The sequence below is a fragment of the Tursiops truncatus genome, chromosome 3 (genome assembly GCF_011762595.2).
Source record: "Tursiops truncatus isolate mTurTru1 chromosome 3, mTurTru1.mat.Y, whole genome shotgun sequence".
Taxonomy (NCBI): domain Eukaryota; kingdom Metazoa; phylum Chordata; class Mammalia; order Artiodactyla; family Delphinidae; genus Tursiops; species Tursiops truncatus.
This window is the reverse complement of record NC_047036.1, coordinates 75,907,788-75,926,727: the sequence shown is the minus strand read 5'-3', so window position 1 is coordinate 75,926,727 and position 18,940 is coordinate 75,907,788. Positions and strand designations below refer to the sequence as shown.

Here is an 18,940-nt window from a genome sequence, read left to right as displayed (position 1 = left end):
TCATATAGGTTATCACAGAATATTGAGTAGACTTCCCTGTGCTATACAGTAGGTCCTTGTTGGTTAAATCTACCTTATATATAGTAGTGTGTGTATGTTCATCCCAAGCTCCTGATTTATCCCTCCCCCCCCTCGTTTCCCCTTTGGTAACTGTAAGTTTGTTTTTGGTATCTGTAAATCTATTTCTGTTGTGTAAATATGTTCATTTGTATCTTTTTAAATTAGATTCCACATATGAGTGATATCATATGCTAGTTCTCTTTCTCAGTCTGACTTTCTTCACTTAGTATGATAATGTCTAGTTCCATCCATGTTGCTGCAAATAGCATTATTTCATTCTTTTTTATGGCTGAGTAATAATATTCCATCGTATATATGTACCACATCGTCTTTATCCATTCCTCTGTTGATGGACATTTAGGTTGCTTCCATGTCTTGGCTATTGTAAATAGCGCTGCAGTGAGCATTGGCGTGCGTGTATCCTTTCGGATTATGGTTTTGTCTGGATATATGCCCAGGAGTTGGATTGCCGGATCATATCGTAGTTCTATTTTAAGTTTTTTAAGGAACCTCCATAGTGTTCTCCATAGTGGCTGCACCAGTTTACATTCCCACCAACAGTGTAGGAGGGTCCCCTTTTCTCCACACCCGCTCCAGCATTTGTTATTTGTAGACTTTTTGATGATGGTCATTCTGACTGGTATGAGGTGATACTTCATTGTAGTTTTGACTTGCGTTTCTCTAATAATTAGTGATGTTGAGCATCTTTTCATGTGTTTTTTGGCCATCTGTATGTCTTCTTTGGAAAAATGTCTATTTAGATCTTCTGCCCATTTTTTGATTGGATTGTTTGTTTTTTTGACATAGAGCTGCATGAGCTGCTTGTATGTTTTGGAAATTAATCCCTTGTCAGTTGCTTCATTTGCAAATATTTTCTCCCATTTTGTGGGTTGTCTTTTCAGTTTGTTGATGGTTTCCTTTGCTCTGCAGAAGCTTTTAAGTTTAATTAGGTCCCATTTGTTTATTTTTGTTTTCATTTTCATTATTCTAGGAGGTGGATCAAAAAAGATATTATAGCGATTTATGTCAAAGAGTGTTCTGCCTATATTTTCCTCTAAGAGTTTTATAGTGGCTGACCTTACATTTAGGTCTTTGATCCACTTCGAGTTTATTTTTGCATATGGTGTTTGGGAGTATTCTCATTTCATGCTTTTACATGTAGCTGTCCAGTTTTTCCTGTACCACTCATTGAATAGACTGTCTTTTCTTCATTGTATATTCTTGTCTCCCTTGTTGTAGAATAATTGACCATAGTGTGTGAGTTTATTTCTGGTTTAAAACCATACGCATTTATTAGCTCTCAGTTCAGTAGATCAGAAGTCCAGGTGTGGCTCAACTGGGTTCTCTGCTCAGTCTCACACTCAGGTATCAGTCAAGCTGAGTTCCTGTCTAGAGGCTCTGCAGAAAAATCCACTTTCAAGCTCATTTCGTTTGTTGGTAGAATGAAGTTCCTTGTAGTTGAAGGACTGAAGCCCTTGCTTTCTTGTTGGCTTTCTGCTCTTCGTCTCCACTTTCCATGGCCCCATCCATCTTTATATCCATCAGTGGAGAATCACCCCTGTCTCAAATCTCTTTCATACTTCAAATCTGTTTCTTCAGGAAGACCCCAGTTGTTTTAAGGGCTCGCCTAATTAGGTCAGGCCCACCAAAGATAATCTCCCTTCTTAAAGTGAACTGTGCCGTGTAACATAACCTAATCATAGGAATAACTATCCCATCATATTCCAAAATCCCCCTCACACACAAAGGCAGGGGATTATTCAGGCCATATACACCAAGAGGTAGGAATCTTGGCAGCCATCTTAGAATTCTGCCTGATACGACCATCTAGTCCCACCCGTGCTCTAGAACAAAAATGGAACAGTCTTTCCATTTCTTGTTTTGCTAGACCCTGATATAACTATCCTAAAGTAGAGAAATTAGAAAAGCCTGCCTGCCTAGACACGTCCTTTCAAACATTATAGGAAACATCTCATACCAGAGGTATAAACTGAGATATATTTTATAGGCATAGTACATTATGTTCCACTTGCTTATTATCTAATTCACCTCTGCAGTGAGGGCAGTTGGGCATGCAGAAAGCCCGACGGGCTCTTTACCCTTGTTGCTTCCTTCTGGGGAGAAGAGCAAATAAGAATAAAATTGGCAAAAAGTGGGAAAGGGTCCATTCCTCCTATTGGGAACCTGTTGATGCCTGGGCCCACTGAGCAGACAGCCTACTGACCTCAAGTCAGTAGAAACAGTCTCTACTACATCTAGAATCATAGCAAAATTAAAACTGGTGGATACCCAGGATGGGCAAAAGAAGGCTGCCTTGCTGCCCCATGGCCTTCCGTCTCCTGGAAGGCAGGAGGCCTTCTGCCTGCACACACGCAGCTGACTCCCCCATTTGGCCTCTCAGGAGCTGCCTGTGCACAGCCCTTGGGCCAGAGCCCATCCAGCACACATGGCTGGCCCCTGGAGCCAGGCTCCGTAACACTGTGACCCTGACTGGCACATCAGGGGATGTGTCCACAATGACTGAGGTTTGCTTGATAGGTGGCATGGACCAGAGTCCTTAGCAGGAGTCTAGGATTAGGGGCCTCTGGCACCAGGGGCACCAGGTGTTTCTCATCCCAGGGTCCCCTTATGGGCCAGTGGAACTTCTGCAATTCCATGATTCCTTTCTTTGAGCCCCTGACACTCAGCAGATGCCAGTCCATCCTCTCCCTGCCCCTTCTAGACCTCATTTTAAAATGAGGAAACCATAGTTCATACAACTTAAGTGAATTGCCAGAGGTGATATAGACAATAAGTGTCAGAGCCAGGGCTAAAACTCAGGTTTCTGAGTATAGAATCTTTATACTTCCTTAAGGTTTTCCACTAAAAAAAAAAAAAAAAAAAAAAAAAAAGTAGATGCAAATTATCTCAGGGATGATCTTTAGTAGCACAATCAGAGAACATACTATCCAACCCAGCTAGGGGCTGTTTACATCTAGGTTTCCACTTCTTCTCACTTTCCTCTTATGCTTTCAGCTCTTTCCCATCATCCCAGCTAAGGAGCTATGTGGTAGGCAGAATAATAGTCCCTCAGAGAGGTCCTGTCCTAATCCCTAGAGCCTGAGAATATGTTACACTACATGGCAAAGAGGCATTAGGTAGCAGATGGGGTGAAGGTTGCTAAACAGCTCATTTTACAATAGTGAGATTATCCTGGATTATCTGAGTGGGCCCAATATTACAAGTGTCCTTAAAAAGTGGAAGAGACCGGGCTTCCCTGGTGGCACAGTGGTTGAGAGTCCACCTGCCGATGCAGGGGACACAGGTTCGTGCCCTGGTCCAGGAAGATCCCACATGCCGCGGAGCGGCTGGGCCCGTGAGCCATGGCCGCTGAGCCTGCGCGTCCGGAGCCTGTGCTCCACAACGGGAGAGGCCACAACAGTGAGAGGCCTGCGTACTGCATAAAAAAAAAAAAAAAAAAAAGTGGAAGAGACCATCAGAGTGTGCAGCAATGGCCAAAACCAATGCTCAGAACCTTCCCAGCAAGAAAGAAGAGCTGCTGAAACATCTGGACCACCTGAAAGTGGAGCTCTCCCAGGTGCACATCGCCAAAGTGACAGGTGGCATATGGTCCAAGCTCCCGGAGACCTGAGCTGTCTGCCAGTCTGTCACCCTTGTTCTCACCATCATTAACCAGATTCAGAAGGAGAACCTCAGAAAGTTCATAAGCCCCAGGATCTGCTGCCCAAAAAAGCATGTGCCCTGCACCGCAGGCTCAACAAGTACAAGTACAAGGAGAACCTGGAGATCAAGAAACAGCAGCTGAAGGAGCAGCCATAGAGGACCCACCGTGGGAACCCACAGTCAGGGCCAGAGCATTGGCATTAATAAAACACACACTGACTGGGGGCAGAGCAGGGAGGTGAGCAGCTGTACTGGCTTTGAAGGAGGAGGAAAGGGGCCATAAGCCAAGGAATGTGGGCAGCCTCTAGAAACTGGAAAGGCCCCTAGAGTCTCCAGAAAGAAATGCAGTCTTGTCCACATCTTGACTTTAGGCCAGTGAGATCCATTCTCAACTTCTGAACTGCCAAATTGTAAGATAATAAGTTTGTGTTGTTTAAGCCTAGGTTTACGATAATTTGTTACAGCAGCAAAGGAACTAATACAGGCACCTTCCAACTGCATTTTCTATACTTCTCAAAAAAAATGCTGCATATTAAAGCACTAGATCTGAGTTCCTAATTTTTCCTTATTATCTTAGTCGTACTCTTCTGCAAAAATATAGCTCTACAGTTCTTCATTTAATATGGAAACTAAAAACAGAATCTAACAAAACAAATATTTTTATCCAAATTGCCTTAGTTTTTATTTCAGAAAAGTTTGTCCAAAAGGAGAGTGGGTTAGAGCCCATCTCTAGTGCAGTTGATTACTTTCCTATTGAGGAACCTCTATTATTCATTGGTGAGTGGAGCACCAAGGCATGGTTAACTTCAGTTTTCAACAGAAGTTCACTTCCTCACAACTTTCATTCCATTCCTTAAAATGTTTCACTCTGCACAAAACCAGGGCAGACGGTACTAGCCTTATTTAGGTCACAGACCTTTTCAGAATCTAAAGGCAGCTGTAGACATTCTCCCCAGAAGAAAACATATAAACACATATACAAATAACTTTTTTGTGCCATTTTTTTGCAATGGAAATTGAATTATTTTACAGAGACTATAACGTATCTTCCTAAAGTCTTATCTCTGTTGTTCTCACCACATTTTTCTTGACATTAATGCCTATTTTCCTCAAACACCTGAGATAAATGCAAATTTTTCAAGTAAAAATAAAGTTGAATTCAGCTCAAAAGTAAGCTTCTACAAGAAGGCTGATGTTTGGCTTTGATATTAAAATTACGGAGTGGTTTTTTTGACACAGCAATAGACTTATTATTTTTGACATCTGTTTGACTATGACTTTTCAGTTTCACAGCAATAAGTGCTTAAAATACTGATTTGGCAAAAGAAAACAGTAACAAACAAAATGGGAGCTGCTGTGGCTTTATTAGATGAGGGTTAGGCATAGTGAGATTCCTAGAGTTCTCCAAAATCCTTGTTGAGATCATGCTTTGAGAAGTCTGCATCATTAATGCTTTGTCATTCTTTTTTTAAAGGATCAAGTATTCATGGTTGCATGTTAAGGTCATCAGAGGCAGGATTAGCTTTCAAAGGGTTATCTAAGGATTCCAGCTGTCTATGGGTTTCTACCTGTAAACAAATTGGGAAGCTTTGTCGCTCCTTGTTCCAGTTTGCAGAAGCCCTTCTCCAGCCTTGGAATGTTTAGGTAGCTGTCTGCCCGCCATGTGCCCCTCCAGAGTGGCTGTTGAGCTAAAAGAATTTAAATGAAAAGATTGATTACCTAGGTGATTTGGCAAGAATATCCATCAAGTAAAGCTAACTATGATTGGACCATTTCCTTTTGGGTTATTCTAATAGTTGGATTTCCTTTGCCTCAAAAAAGAGGAACTTTCATTTGAAGGTCAACCAAACATTCGAAGACAGGTCCTCTGGAAAGCTAATTAACTTCTGTATTGCAGAAATGAATTGACTCTTCTACTCCCATTTCTTGACAAAACTTCTTGAAATAGAAGTGTGTCAGCCCTGGCTCTCAGGAGGTTGACAACGTTCATAGAAATAGAGACAAGTTTTTCATGATCGCTGGCGGAGTTGTTGACACTGGCTGACACAACTGCATGTTGAGATGAGGAGAATGTTTCTTCACCAAAGCAGCAGAACCAGATGTGTTGCCAAGCATCACAGATGCTCCATCTGAGTGCAGAGTGCCAAGATTTTTATTCTGCCTGGAAGTTTGTTTGGCAAAGAAATTCTTCACCATGTTAAAGACGTTGACTCTGCAGGTTCTAAAAGGAGTTCACGAAGTAGGAATTCTTCCTCGATTGTGATAACTTGCCAACAGGAGTTGGCTATGCAAATGGAGGTATCTATTTTCTCTAAGTTACATGCAGAAAATGAAATATTAAAGAAAGGTCAGAAACTCTGTAGTGGTGACATCATTTGATGAGAACACAACTTCAAGAAATGTGTGGCTTCACCACAATATTTCAATGGCCTCTGGGTTATTTCTCTTGGTGATATGTTGAACTCAAAAAATGTTTTAATACAAGTGTTTTTTCTTGGGGAAAATCCAAAGCCAGGTAAACCTCTAGTCTGTAAAAATCAAGATATTTTTATATAAAGAAAAAGATCCACAAGGTCTAATAGATTTTGAGAGTACGCAGCCTAAGGTACTCATTCAATTTTAGTGGTTCCATGCTTCCATGGGCCAGAATCTTGTCCCACAAAAAATACTTCACTTTTTGTGTTTCATCACACTCCATAACTAGTGTAGAATTAATAGATATAAAAACTTCATGGTACTTTTTTTTTCTTTGAAATTTTCCAACTTTAGCTAGACTCAAAGTAAACGAAGATATATGGCTATAATCATGTTAGCAGGGTGTGTTTTCTTAGATTCCTGTCAACAGGAAACTATTCTAGAGGTCTTAACATGGTAGTGACAATGTCACCTGTCTCTTTACCTTCTGTAGCATCTATGGCAGATTGCCTTCTGTTCAAAATGTACTTTCCTGCCTACTGATCTCAGACTTGGCCACGTAACTCACTTTGGCTGACCCATGCCACTTCCCAACATGAAGGCTCAAGAGCCATCCTTGGCTCTGCCAGTTCTCTTTGTTTCCCCCTGAAACACAGCTGGAACTGTCCATGTAGGAGGTCTTCAGTCAGCCTGAGTTCTGGAATAAAGAGGACCTGGAGCCAACCCATGTGGACAGGTAACGTGAGCAAACAATAAGCCTTTGTTTTTATAGGCCTCTATGATTTTGAGGTCTTTTCTCACTGCAACATAATTAGGCTAGGCTGATAGATACAGCATTCTATGCCGTATCCTCTGCGTGAATCAATGTCCTGATATAATTTGACAAACGTTTTTTCAAAAGCAATCAAAGTCTCAGATAGGAAGTTTTAAAATGTTATTTTCTTCCTAAATTCACAAACATATTCCCACCCCTTGAAGCCCAATCTCAGGTATAGGTTGAACTATTTTGCCATTGTGTCCTTCTTATTGAAAACGGATACCTTTTTTTTTTTTTTTTTTACCATAAACATATATTGAAGGACAAGTCACTGGGTAAACCAAGAGAAATATGACACAATATGGGCCTTTCAGGAGTCACTGTCTGATGGGGCCCTTGGTGATGTAAACTAATACTTGTAATATGGTGAGAAAAATGCTATAATAAAGTTGTGAACAGAATCTGGGTGAGAAAAACAGGAGGGTGACCATCTTCATAGGACTGTCTGCAAATGTTGCACGGAGAAAATGGCATTTGGTTTGGGTCTTGAAGGATGAATGAGGATGTATGAGGAAGTGTGGTGTGTAAAGTCAAGGAGTATGTGGGGTAGTAGGGGCAGAAGTGGAGGAAAATGACACTGGACGGGGAAATTTACGGTTGTGAAGGCTTTGGCATCATCTAAGGAATTTGAATTCTATTCTCCAACCAGTGAAGAATAAAAGGCAGTTCTAAAGTAGAGATTTGTCATGATGAAACTTGTACTTTACAAAGGAAACTTTGGCAATGGGGCAGAGGATGGCATGAAAAGAGATGAGACTTGAAGTGGGGAAATAGGCTAGAAAGTTCCACAGTTACTCCGGCCATCAATAATGGCATCTTACACCTAAATGGTAATAATGACAATAGAAAGAAACAAATTTGAGAGATATTTTTAATAATGACTGTAAGAAGATTATTGAAAATTTTTATGTTGGGTAGAGTAAGGGGAAATTGAGGGTTTTGGATGACTGGGAGATGCCTAGCTGAGGCATCCTTATACGTATGTAGCACTTCAGTGTTTCAAAGTGCTTTCCCTTCCTTACCTTATTTAATGTTCTCGATGACTCTGTGTATTGGCTTATCAAGGATCCTTCCCATGCTTCAGTATCAGGAAGATTAACTTGGCTAGTGAGGAAGCAGCTAGAAACCAGATAATGTGACTAAATTAGAGAAGTAGTTGAGCCTAGAAACCAGTTAACTTATCTAATAGAGAAGAAGCTAAGACTAGGAATTAAGTAACTTGTCTGACGATGAAGAAACTGAGATCGGAAAAGAAATCCTCTCATTAATTTTCCTTCCCAGCAAAGCCTGTTGACCCACCTAGAGATGACCGCTAGGTCACTTGGGATGCAATTCTGCAGAGCCAGAGCCCGTTCTGTCCAGTATAGACAGAGAAAGTGTCCTATATGCCTGCCCCAGTCCTCTTTTTTCCCTGCATTCTAGGTCTTGAGAGAGTGTTTGGAAAAATGATGGCAACAGGTCTACGAATAGTGCCTTTTTCCCATTCACCCATTCAGTGTGCTTCCAATAAGTAAACACAGATCCAATGTGGAAGCAAGAAGTATGAATGTAAAAGGAGGCCAAATATTTTTGATGCCTCAAAAGTTGGTTCAGAGTAGAACATATATAGTAACCGTGCTTATTCTGGCCTTGATCTAAGAGTCATTAGGAAAATATGAGGCTGGAGGAATATGGGTCAGTTGAGAAGCAGCTACTATTGTCACTATTTTTCTGATGAAGACAGAAACCTCTGAGGCATAAAGGAACTCACTAAAAGTCACAAAAGAAGTAAAACAACCAAACTTCAAACTCTAGTCTGTTGCCTCCAAAGCCTGCCATTTTTTGTATAACAGCCTTACCCAACCCCCAGAAAACAAAACTTAGTGACCTAAAGCAATAATTTTCCATTTCTCCACTACGGAGTGCATTGACTGGGCTCACCTGGGCAGTTCTTGCCTGAATCTCTCGTATGGTTCCAGCCAGATGTCTGGGGCTGTGGTCATCTAAAGGCTGGACATTCAAGGTGGCTCAGTCAGACGACTAGAGGTTGTTGCTGGTTTCTCCTAACATGGCAACTGGGTCCTGAGAGGGAGAATTCAAAATCGAGTGTTTCAAGAGGTCCAGGTGGAAGCTGCAAGGGTGCTTATGACCTAGCCTTGGAAGGTTCCAGAATGTCACTTCTGTCATATTCTATTAGTCAAGCAAGTCCCTAAAAGCAGCCCAGATTCAAGGAGAGGGTGAATTCGACTCTCCCTCTTCATCAGGAGTGTCAAGGTCATATTGCATAAGAACCTAAAGGGTAAGAGATGTTGTGTGGCCATCTTTCAAAAATTAAATCAGCCACAATTTCCAAAGAGCAAAAACTTCTAATAGATGTCCTGTAGCCTTCAGGAATATGGAGCCTATTACCAGGAGACTCTCTCCTAAGGTTTATCTGTCTAAGGTTTATCTGCACATAGTGCTGGATTAGGTTATCTCAAAAATAAACAAACAGAGCACTTTCAAATTGCCAGGTATATCCAAGTTTTATCCTGCTATTTCTTTTTATTTCACTTTTGTTTTTGCTTTACGAAAGGAGAAGCAACAAAGGATTGACTAAGTTGTCATTCTCAACTTCTCCACTGAAAACTTGAAGGGCTCCCTAAATCTCTCCTCTTTTGCTTTGCCCATAGACAAAGATGTAGTCTCCAAATTTCACCTTCTACCTAAGCTCTCCTTTAAAACTAATTGGGGGGTGGGGGTAGGAAGGAGTTGTAAAGAATCCTTTTTAAATTCCTGTTTAAGTTGTAATGGGCATTCATTGTCCTCCACCGATGGAGGACGAAATGCTAGTCCTGTGTTCTGGAAGTACTTATTTACTCTGCCTGGCTGCCAGAAATAAAAAGCCAAGTGAGGAAAAGAGGTGGTACAACACTTCCGACCTAAAACGTAAGAGTTTCTACTTTTTAGAAAATGTACTTGGAATTGCCAGCAGTTCACATCTGGTGTTTTATTAATTTGTTCAAGGACATTTCTCATAGGATGTCAAAGATCACTTATATCTCTAAAAATTGTGCTGTAAGAACTCTGAGTAACTCGGTCAAGCCTCTTTTCCAGGATCTTTGAAGCTAATGTTTCTCTGCTGTAGTGAGGTGACATTACGTGGATGTTAAAATCAACATTCAGCACGTTACGCACATGAATTCTGTTTCTTGGTTCTGGTTTCTTAGCCGAGTCTTCTGATCAGCAATGATTTTGGAATGGGGACAGTATCTGTATTCTTTGTGATTCCACACCTGAATATTTTGGAGACACACACGACAATATGATAAACGAATATACAGCTGTTGCAGTCTGATAATGTAAGATTTTATTGATTATCCAACAGAGTAACTACCCTGGGTATTAGATTTGCTTGTCTCAACCTTCAGTGCCTGGGGTACTTGAACAAGTTCTTTTCCATTGAGTTGACCTCAAAGTCACATAGTTTCTGAATCAAGGTGCTCGGATTTCATACTTTGGCAATTTCTTTCCTTTCTAATGGGGTATATTAGAGAAAATGTGTCACCTTTTGCACCATGTAATACCAAATCAGATCAGAATTCACGCACAATTATGTCAGTGGAAATCTAATAGTACAGGCTGGCTTATCTCTAGATAACACATGGAAAAATAAACTTCCACAACTGACAGATTTACTCGATTTTTTTTTCAGATAAGTTATTTGTAAGTAATCGAGCTAAAGAATGTAACTGGATTATTTTTCATACTATAAAAAAAAAAAGACCCTCAATGGTAAAATGGTTGCTAAGTATTCAAGCTCTGTCATTCTGCCTTTTTCTCCCCGCTTTCTCTTTGAAAAAGTTCCTGGATAATGAATGCAAGGAAAGAACCAAAAAAGAAAAAAAAAAAAAAAAGAGAGAGAGACATTTTGCATTAGCTATATTTATTAAGAGAACTAACAACTTTAGGCAAACAAAATTTACATAAAACACTTACGTGAAAATAACATTCGTTGATGGTTAATGGCATTTAAGTAACACAGGTTACGTGGTAGTCTACCTGGGAATGATATTAGGCTGTCTAAAAAGCATTCATCTGTGTTTCTCTTTTATAATCAGGAAAAGTCAAAGCCCATTACTAATCTGAAGTCTTCTTGAAACCAATTAAAATAATTTAGGATAAGTTGTACTGCAAATGTGCTTTTTAAGTGTTTTAGACTTAGGATGTCTTAGGGATGTTGTAACCCCTTTTAATGTTACTATTTATATATAACTACCATGTGTATAGTATTACACCTTTAATGCACTGTATTAGCTGTCACTTGAAATTAAGTGCAGGCGTGTTCTTTTTTGGCCTTCAGTTTCTCCTGCATTAAACGTTTAAATAATGATACTAGTAGTAAAAGGGTAGGTAGCATTCCCAGCGGAAACTCGCTTCTGCATCTGGTTGGGTTGTGTTCAAGTTTCTATGTGAAAGATACTGTAATATCAGAATCTCTTAGTGTTTACACACCTGGTATCCAGAACTCTACCTGATGTCTTTTCTCGGGAAATTAATGGAATCAAAGCTTATGGTAGGTACATTTGATAGATATGCCTTGTCTGTGGAAATCTGGCGATAATTCCATCAAAATTTGTCCCTAGCTGGTCATATATTTATACATTTTTGTATCTTTGTGGTTTTCTTCACCAACTCTGCTTGTATCAGTGCCTTCATTAGAAGGTCAGGTTTTGAGGATTTAGTAATTCACCTTGACACTGTACTAGAAGTTCAATGTGTCAAGCATGAGTTTTCTCCACTCTGCGTGAATTCTGTAGCATTAAAAAAGGCAAACCCGGGCTTCCCTAGTGGTGCAGTGGTTGAGTCCACCTGCCGATGCAGGGGACACGGGTTCGTGCCCCGGTCTGGGAAGATCCCACGTGCCGCGGAGCGGCTGCGCCCGTGAGCCATGGCCGCTGAGCCTGCGCGTCCGGAGCCTGTGCTCCGCAACGGGAGAGGCCACAACAGTGAGAGGCCCGCGTACCGCAAAAAAAAAAAAAAAAAGGCAAACCCATAGCTAAAATATTTTATTGATACCTGTTTTTCATTTAGATGGGGAGAAGTAAATAGATGCTTATTGATTTCAGGTGTTTTTCTGTTTCTGTAAGTCATGTTTGCTTTTTATGGTATAAAGACATGATGTAGACTTTTCTCCATGATGATAAAATTGTGCATTTTCCAAACATGCAAAACAATTAGTTTTAATAAAAGAAACTATCCAGATGTGAGCCACTTGGAGCGGCTATAGCTTATACTAAAACAACTGATATGAAAATTTAAATTCCTTATATTTATTCGTAAATATTCCCCTCCCACAGTCTAATGCAAAGTGATACAACTTTCTGGGTGGGTCTTTTCCCATAACAGCAGGTAAAAAGAGTAATATATTAGAAAGAGATAAGCGTTTATCTTACAGGTTTTGACCAACTTTGTCACCTACGAGTACATTTGTATCTATTTACATACCCACAGCACAGAAATGAAGGTGAAATGTTTCTGATTAAGAAAAAGAAATCGAGATAGTATTTTTTCCTATTCAATATGAATGATATTCAGTGGTATTCAATATGAGTGATTTCATATTCAATTCATTCATTCTTTCACATATTCATTATGAGTGCACTTAATTATTGGCACACCTATGACAAATGTTTATTCTGTGCAATACATACTGACACATTTTAAGAAAAAAGTGCAGTGAGGGGCAATGAGGTTTCTTCCCCTTCATTCACCATCACCATCTGTTGCCTCCATTTACTCCCCGCTTTTGTTCAACCTTAATTCTTTCCTTTGTGGCTTCCATCTGTAACATTTGACTAAACTTGCTCCCTGAAGACATCAATAACCTCTCTTGGTCTTCCACTTTTTTAGTGCATTTATCCCAGTGCCCCCTTGACCACCATTTAATATCCCCTTCTATCCCTATCTCCCTGTGCATTCATGTTTTTTTACACTAACTCTTCAATTTTTGTCTTTTGTCTCCAATATTGGAATAGTCCCAAGTTTGTTCTTCCTTAGAGAACTGATCTGTGCCCACAATTTTAACTATCCCCAAGGAAGATAACAACAAAATGTTTACTTTCATTCATTTATTCATTCATCCATGCAACAAGTGTTAATCTACTTGGAATATTCAAAGCACCATGGTAGGTGCTCTGAGGGATACAAAGAGAAATGAGACCTAATAATTCTTCTTCTCAAGGAGCTGAAAAATCTCTGGCTATGCCTTTTGTCCCAAGTCTGTTGTCTCTTTCTATCCTCTAGACATTGAAAGTTGTCCCATCATAACCCCAAACAGTGTATTTCAACCTGAACTTGTGTTCTTCCTCTAAAAATGGATTCCTTTCATAGCTGATGGATTTCTACCAGTAGCACAGTTATTTTACTGGCGAAGACTCAAAAACTCAAATCATCTTCGGTGGTTCTCTCTCTGTCTAATCCGTAATATAAGTTCTGTAGATTTTGTGTTTGTACTACTCTTTATTTTGTACCTTCCTCTTAGATTCTCTTGATATGCTCTGCCTTGCTATCTACATGAAATGCCCTTTCTGCTTATTCAAGACCTGTCCATCCTTTAAGACTCAACTGGAATCTGCTTCTCCCACCCCAGCCAGTTACCTCTTTAGCCAATATTGAGCCCCACTTCAGAACATATAATAATATATTTGTTTTCCTCAGTTGACACTCATCTTTTTTGCCCTTCCTTTGTGTGTGTGTGTGTGTGTGTGTGTGTGTGTGTGTAATTATGTGCCAGGCACCATGCTGAGCATTATCTTCACATACATCCTCTCATTTCTTCCTCATGGAAAGTATTTAGTAAGTTCTATCATCTATTTTACAGATGAGGAAAATGAACTCTGTTTGGCTAAGTGACTTATCCAAGGTCACAAAGAAAGGCTGAAATTAGGACCCAATTCTATCTAGACTTTAAAGCCCATGATTTAAACCACTATGCCACATTGCTTTATGACTTTTACATAGTATTTATTAACTCATGAACTTATTTAATTTTAATGTGTCATACCTCCACAAAAATATTATAAATTCTAGTGACCAGAAGTAAGTAGTATAATACATATTATGCACGCTGGTATACTAATAGCAAGCATTTGGTTAAATACTCAATGAATAGAAAGATTATGTATGAATAGAAAACAGCAAATCAGACATTAGAGTCCCATAACCACTCAAAGTAGCCATGTTGTATGCTGTATATTATTTAGTAAAAGAAAAGTGACTGGGGCTTCCCTGGTGGCGCAGTGGTTGAGAATCCGCCTGCCGATGCAGGGGACACGGGTCTGTGCCCCGGTCCGGGAGGATCCCACATGCTGCAGAGTGGCTGGGCCCGTGAGCCATGGCTGCTGAGCCTGCGCGTCCGGAGCCTGTGCTCCGCAACGGGAGAGGCCACAACAGTGAGAGGCCCATGTGCCACAAAAAAAAAAGAGGAAAGTGACTGTCAAATCATCTTCATTTTGCCAGTATCTTTCTGATCTTCTCTCTAACATCTATACTTCCCATAAGGAATCAGAATTCCTTCTACCTTTGCCAGTATGGTAGAAAAAGGAATTTTCTGCTCCCTATGTGTATAATTCACTCCTATCCTCATTCACAGGTTTCTGAGACCCAGCCACTACCCATGGTGCTATAGGTAACTGAGTTGAGTGCGGTTCCTGTCATTAAATATCCCCATGTGTTCCCATCAGTCATTCTCCTTTCCATTCCCATGACCACCACCCAATTTCAACTCCTTCATACCTCGAATGAGCCACTTTCCAGCCACTCTCAGCTATAACACATCTTAAGAATGCTGCCAACAATCACTGAAGATTTCTCGAGGCAGGATAGCATAGTGGTTAAGAGTATTGGCTCTGGAACCAGGCTGTCATGTGACTATCCCTCAGTTTCCTCGTCTGTAAAATGGGGTTAACAATATAGGGTTGTCATGAGGATTAAATGGGTAAATATGTGGAAAGCTTAGAACAATGTCTGTGATACAGTAAGGATTTCCTAGGTGTAACATTATTAGTAGTGTTATCATTATTTTTTGCAGCAGAAGCAGCTTCACTGGTCATGGGTGCCTGGGAAGATTATCAAGTCATTAAATGGAACAAAGGATCTGAGTTAAGGATAGATTTTAGAGGGGAGGAAAACTACTTCTGTTTCTCATATGTTGTGTTTGAAATGTCACCAGGCCACCAAACTGAGTATTCTAGCAGACACAGGCATACCTCAGAGATATTGTAGGTTCTGTTCCAGACCACTGCAATAAAGCGAATATCACAATACAGTGAATCACTTAAATTTTTTGGTTTCCAAGTGAATATAAAAGTTATGTTTACACTGTATGCAGTGTATTGAGTGCACTATAGCATTTTTAGGTCTTAAGAAACAATGTACATAGCTTAATTGAAAAATACTTTATTGTTAAAAAAATGCTAACCATTATCTGAGCCTTCAGCAAGTCATAGTAGTAACATCAGAGATCACTGATCACAATCCCATAACAAATATAATAATAATAAAAAGTTTGAAATATTAGGAGAATTACCAAAAAGTGACACAGAGACACGAAGTGAGCAAATGCTGTTGGAAATATGGTGCCGATAGACTTGCTTGATGCAGGGTTGCCACAAACCTTCAATTTGTAAAAAACGCAATATCTGCAAAGCACAATAAAATAAGGTATGCCTGCACTAGAAATAGAAAACTAAATCTAAGAAGAGGTTATGGCCGGAGACCTAAATGTGAGCAGTCCTCATTAGAGATCAATGTAATTACTGAACCAGAGGCTGCTGAGAGTAAAGAGAAGAGGGCCAAGGACAGTTCTGTGGAGAATGCCTGTATTTACGGGGCCAGGGAAGAGGGGGAACAGAGCGTATGGCTGACAAGGAATTGTCAGAGTGGTAGGAGGGGAGTCAGAGGGTCCCTGTCATGGAAACTAAAAGTTTTGAGAAATATGTCTCTCGAATTAAATATGGCAAATTCTCGTGGAAGATGAGAACTGAGAAAAAAGTCATAAACATTGGTGATTATGTTAGTCATGACCTTGGTGTTCATCGTTTCCCTAGAGTGGTGGGAGCAGAAAGCCAAGGGCATGTTGGAGGCAGCTTGTATGAACTGCCCTTCAGAATAGTTTGACTCTGAAAGGGTAAGAGAAGGAAGGACAAGAACTTAAGGAAGTTGGCAAGAACTTGGGGTTTGCCTTAGTAATGGAGAGCTCATACTGTTTTAGAAGGAACCAGTGGGGAAGGTGGAATTCCAGAGCTAGAAGAGGAGGATCAAGGTCTCAGAAGAGATAGACGTGGATGGAAGGAAAAGCACAGGAGAAGGGATGAAGTTCCATGGGGAGCTTCTGGTGAAAGAGTGAGTGTTGAGAAAGCACATGTGACCTCAGTTCTCTCAGGAAAGTGGGAGAAATAGTTGAAAGTTGGGATGGAAGGCTCTGAAAAAAGGAAGAGGATTGAAAGAATACTTGGGAGGAATGTGATAGCCCGTCAACACAAGATGAATGAACAGATCGTCAAGTAACTGCGAAGGCTCACCTGGGGCTACGTGACAGCACAGGAGTCTGTAGTGGCCAAAGCAGAACAGTGCACAGCTCAACAGCCCAGAACAATACAGAAAGGACATAAGGGCAGGTACACTAAAGTCCATTTAGGTTGCAGGGGAAGGAGACAAGTGAAGCTAAAATTGAGTGGATGGGCTGGGAGAATGGTGAGGTGTTAGAAGGAGCAAGTCTCTTAATTAGCAGGATAGAGAAGGCTTCCCCGCCAAATGAAGGTATAAATGACAGAACAAGATAATTATTTTACTCTAGATGCTGAAAATTCTCTCCCTCTCTCCCTCCCTCTCCCTCTCTCTTTGGTTTATAATTTTAAAAAACCCAAAAAACCTCTTTCTGGAAAATAAAAGAGGATATATTTTAAAGTTAAATATACTTTGACACTCCTGAAAGCATCAGTCAGTTTAGTAAGGAAAGTTGAATTTTGTTCTCCATCTTCTTTTTTTTTTTTTTAATTTATTTTATTTTTTTTCCCCATCTTCTTTAACGCTTCACCTATGGCTTTAGATGAAGTCTGCTTTAAAAGAAGAAGAAGTAGAAAAAGATGTCAAAGAGAGTTGTAAATTATAGAATGACATCTACCGTGCAGTTCTTCTGTCACTCTCACTAATATTGCTTAGCATTCTGAGTTTTAAAAATAACACAGTTATTGAGATTTAAAAGTCTGTGGACGCAGAATACATTTTTTAAAATAAGACTTTTTACTATGCATAGCCAATTATAGTCCACTGAGAAAATGATGTATATTTCCAATACATTTTTATTATGTACTTAACTGACGCACCTTCCCAGCTTCTTCATAGACATTCCACTCTATCAGCCACTGTACATAATATACTTCTTAGAAATCTACTTAAATTTGTATTTACCTGTGAGGCTAGATTGGCTCCAGAGGACACAGTCCTTTTTTCCTTGAGTAAATTATACATATTTTAGAAAACTATCTAAAAACATATTTACCTCATATGGAATTCTGATCTCAAGGGTAATTAAGACCACTTTTTGAAAAGCATAGCCAATACATTTTAACTCTCTCAGGTAAATAAGATATATTTTATAATCATCTAAGAACGAGTTCTCTCTTCCTTTACTTCCCTTTCCCTTCTCCTGTAACTATCACCATGCCTCTTTAATACACATATTTAGTAATTATTTCAATGTTTCCTCAGATACTGCTCTTCTCTTGGGGTCAGCAGGGCAATTTTGCTTCCCTTGCATTCCAGGCACAGGCAACTGTACACGGAAGAGGCATGGTCTACCCTACGTATACTTTCTAAAAGAGAAGTTACTTTATGAAGATTCAGATTCTTCTGCATATATATTTTCTTTGGTCTTCACATTTTAAGACGGGGGTTCCAACTTTAGGGCTAGGAGTAGAGCTAAGAGTAAAGTTCTGTATTGAATGAATACAATATTTTGAGTTTATTTTTTAAATGGAAGTAATATCTGAAAGTAAATAGGCAATTTTTACTTTCATTGTATTTATTTGCAAATCCATTGTAATTATTTGCAAAAGCAACTATATACCACAGTCATTATTAAAACCAAAGAAATAAATGAAATTTCCTAGATAAACATGCTCTCTCATTTAGCTATTTTGTACTTCTAAAACAACCTTTATACACTGATTTCTTTGTATACACTGAATAATGAAAATGCACAACCCATTCTTCCTTTGTCTTACAATAATATTGCAATCGTTCACCCAGGAAGAAAGCAGTAGGAAATCCATGTGACAATAATTGTTAGGTGGTTTGTGCAGACTGTATGAGAATAGAACTAAAAACTTAGGGAAAAGATGCTTCCTAAAAACTGTAAGATGAGTATAGAATAATGCCTGGTTTGTTTCCCCTCTTCTCTGCCTTTGAGGACCAATCATTTACATGTCATGAGACTGCTGAAGTTGCTGTGGGTAAATGTCACTACTGTGCGCATTCTTCCACCGGCATGTCATGGTTTCTACTGGTCTCTTCCTAGGCAGGGTAATTGGGACCTAAGAATTCATCCTGCTCTGCCCAAGCCAGTGTGAGCTTCTGAACCAGATCCTCTGGCTTTAGGACCCTCTTAAAGTATTTGCAGTGATTGCTACACTTCGAGACTTGGATGCAGGCTTCTGTGGGATTAGTGGCCTAAATCTTAATCAACTCTCCTGCCCAAGTTAGTCTTAGAACTCAGGTAAGCAAGGGCCCTCGTTTGCCTAGCAGAGTCCCAGTTTATGCCTGTTATCCTACTGTAATTATGAATAGCGCCCAATTTCACCTTCGGAAGTGTCTTGGTTTGGATGATAGAGGATATGATTTTTCACTTATATCAGTTCTTTGGATTGAGTTTTTGTTTTCTTAGATATGATTGTGTTTGTGCTTTTTATGTTTATGAAGGGTTATATTTTCTTTTTTCTACTCAAGTAAATTTGAGAAAATTTT

The 18,940-nt window shown here is 39.8% G+C and overlaps 1 protein-coding gene and 1 long non-coding RNA gene across 21 annotated transcripts in view; one reads left to right on the top strand and one right to left on the bottom strand.

Moving 5' to 3' along the window:
• Positions 1-18,940, top strand: part of MCTP1 (multiple C2 and transmembrane domain containing 1) — a 534,125-nt gene that overhangs the window by 461,739 nt on the left and 53,446 nt on the right. For 2 of the 20 annotated variants that reach the window (XR_012330780.1, XR_012330776.1), the window contains one exon: positions 5,621-6,021. The exons of the other annotated variants lie outside the window; for them this stretch is intronic. The gene's annotated coding sequence lies outside the window, so the exon portion shown is untranslated. The remainder of the gene's footprint in view (positions 1-5,620; positions 6,022-18,940) is intronic. 20 annotated transcript variants of the gene reach the window in all.
• LOC141278299 (uncharacterized) lies at positions 5,283-9,014 on the bottom strand. Its single transcript, XR_012330781.1, has 3 exons — positions 8,876-9,014; positions 7,978-8,074; positions 5,283-5,411 (listed from the first exon to the last, which is right to left on the bottom strand). It is a non-coding gene; the product is annotated as an uncharacterized lncRNA (long non-coding RNA).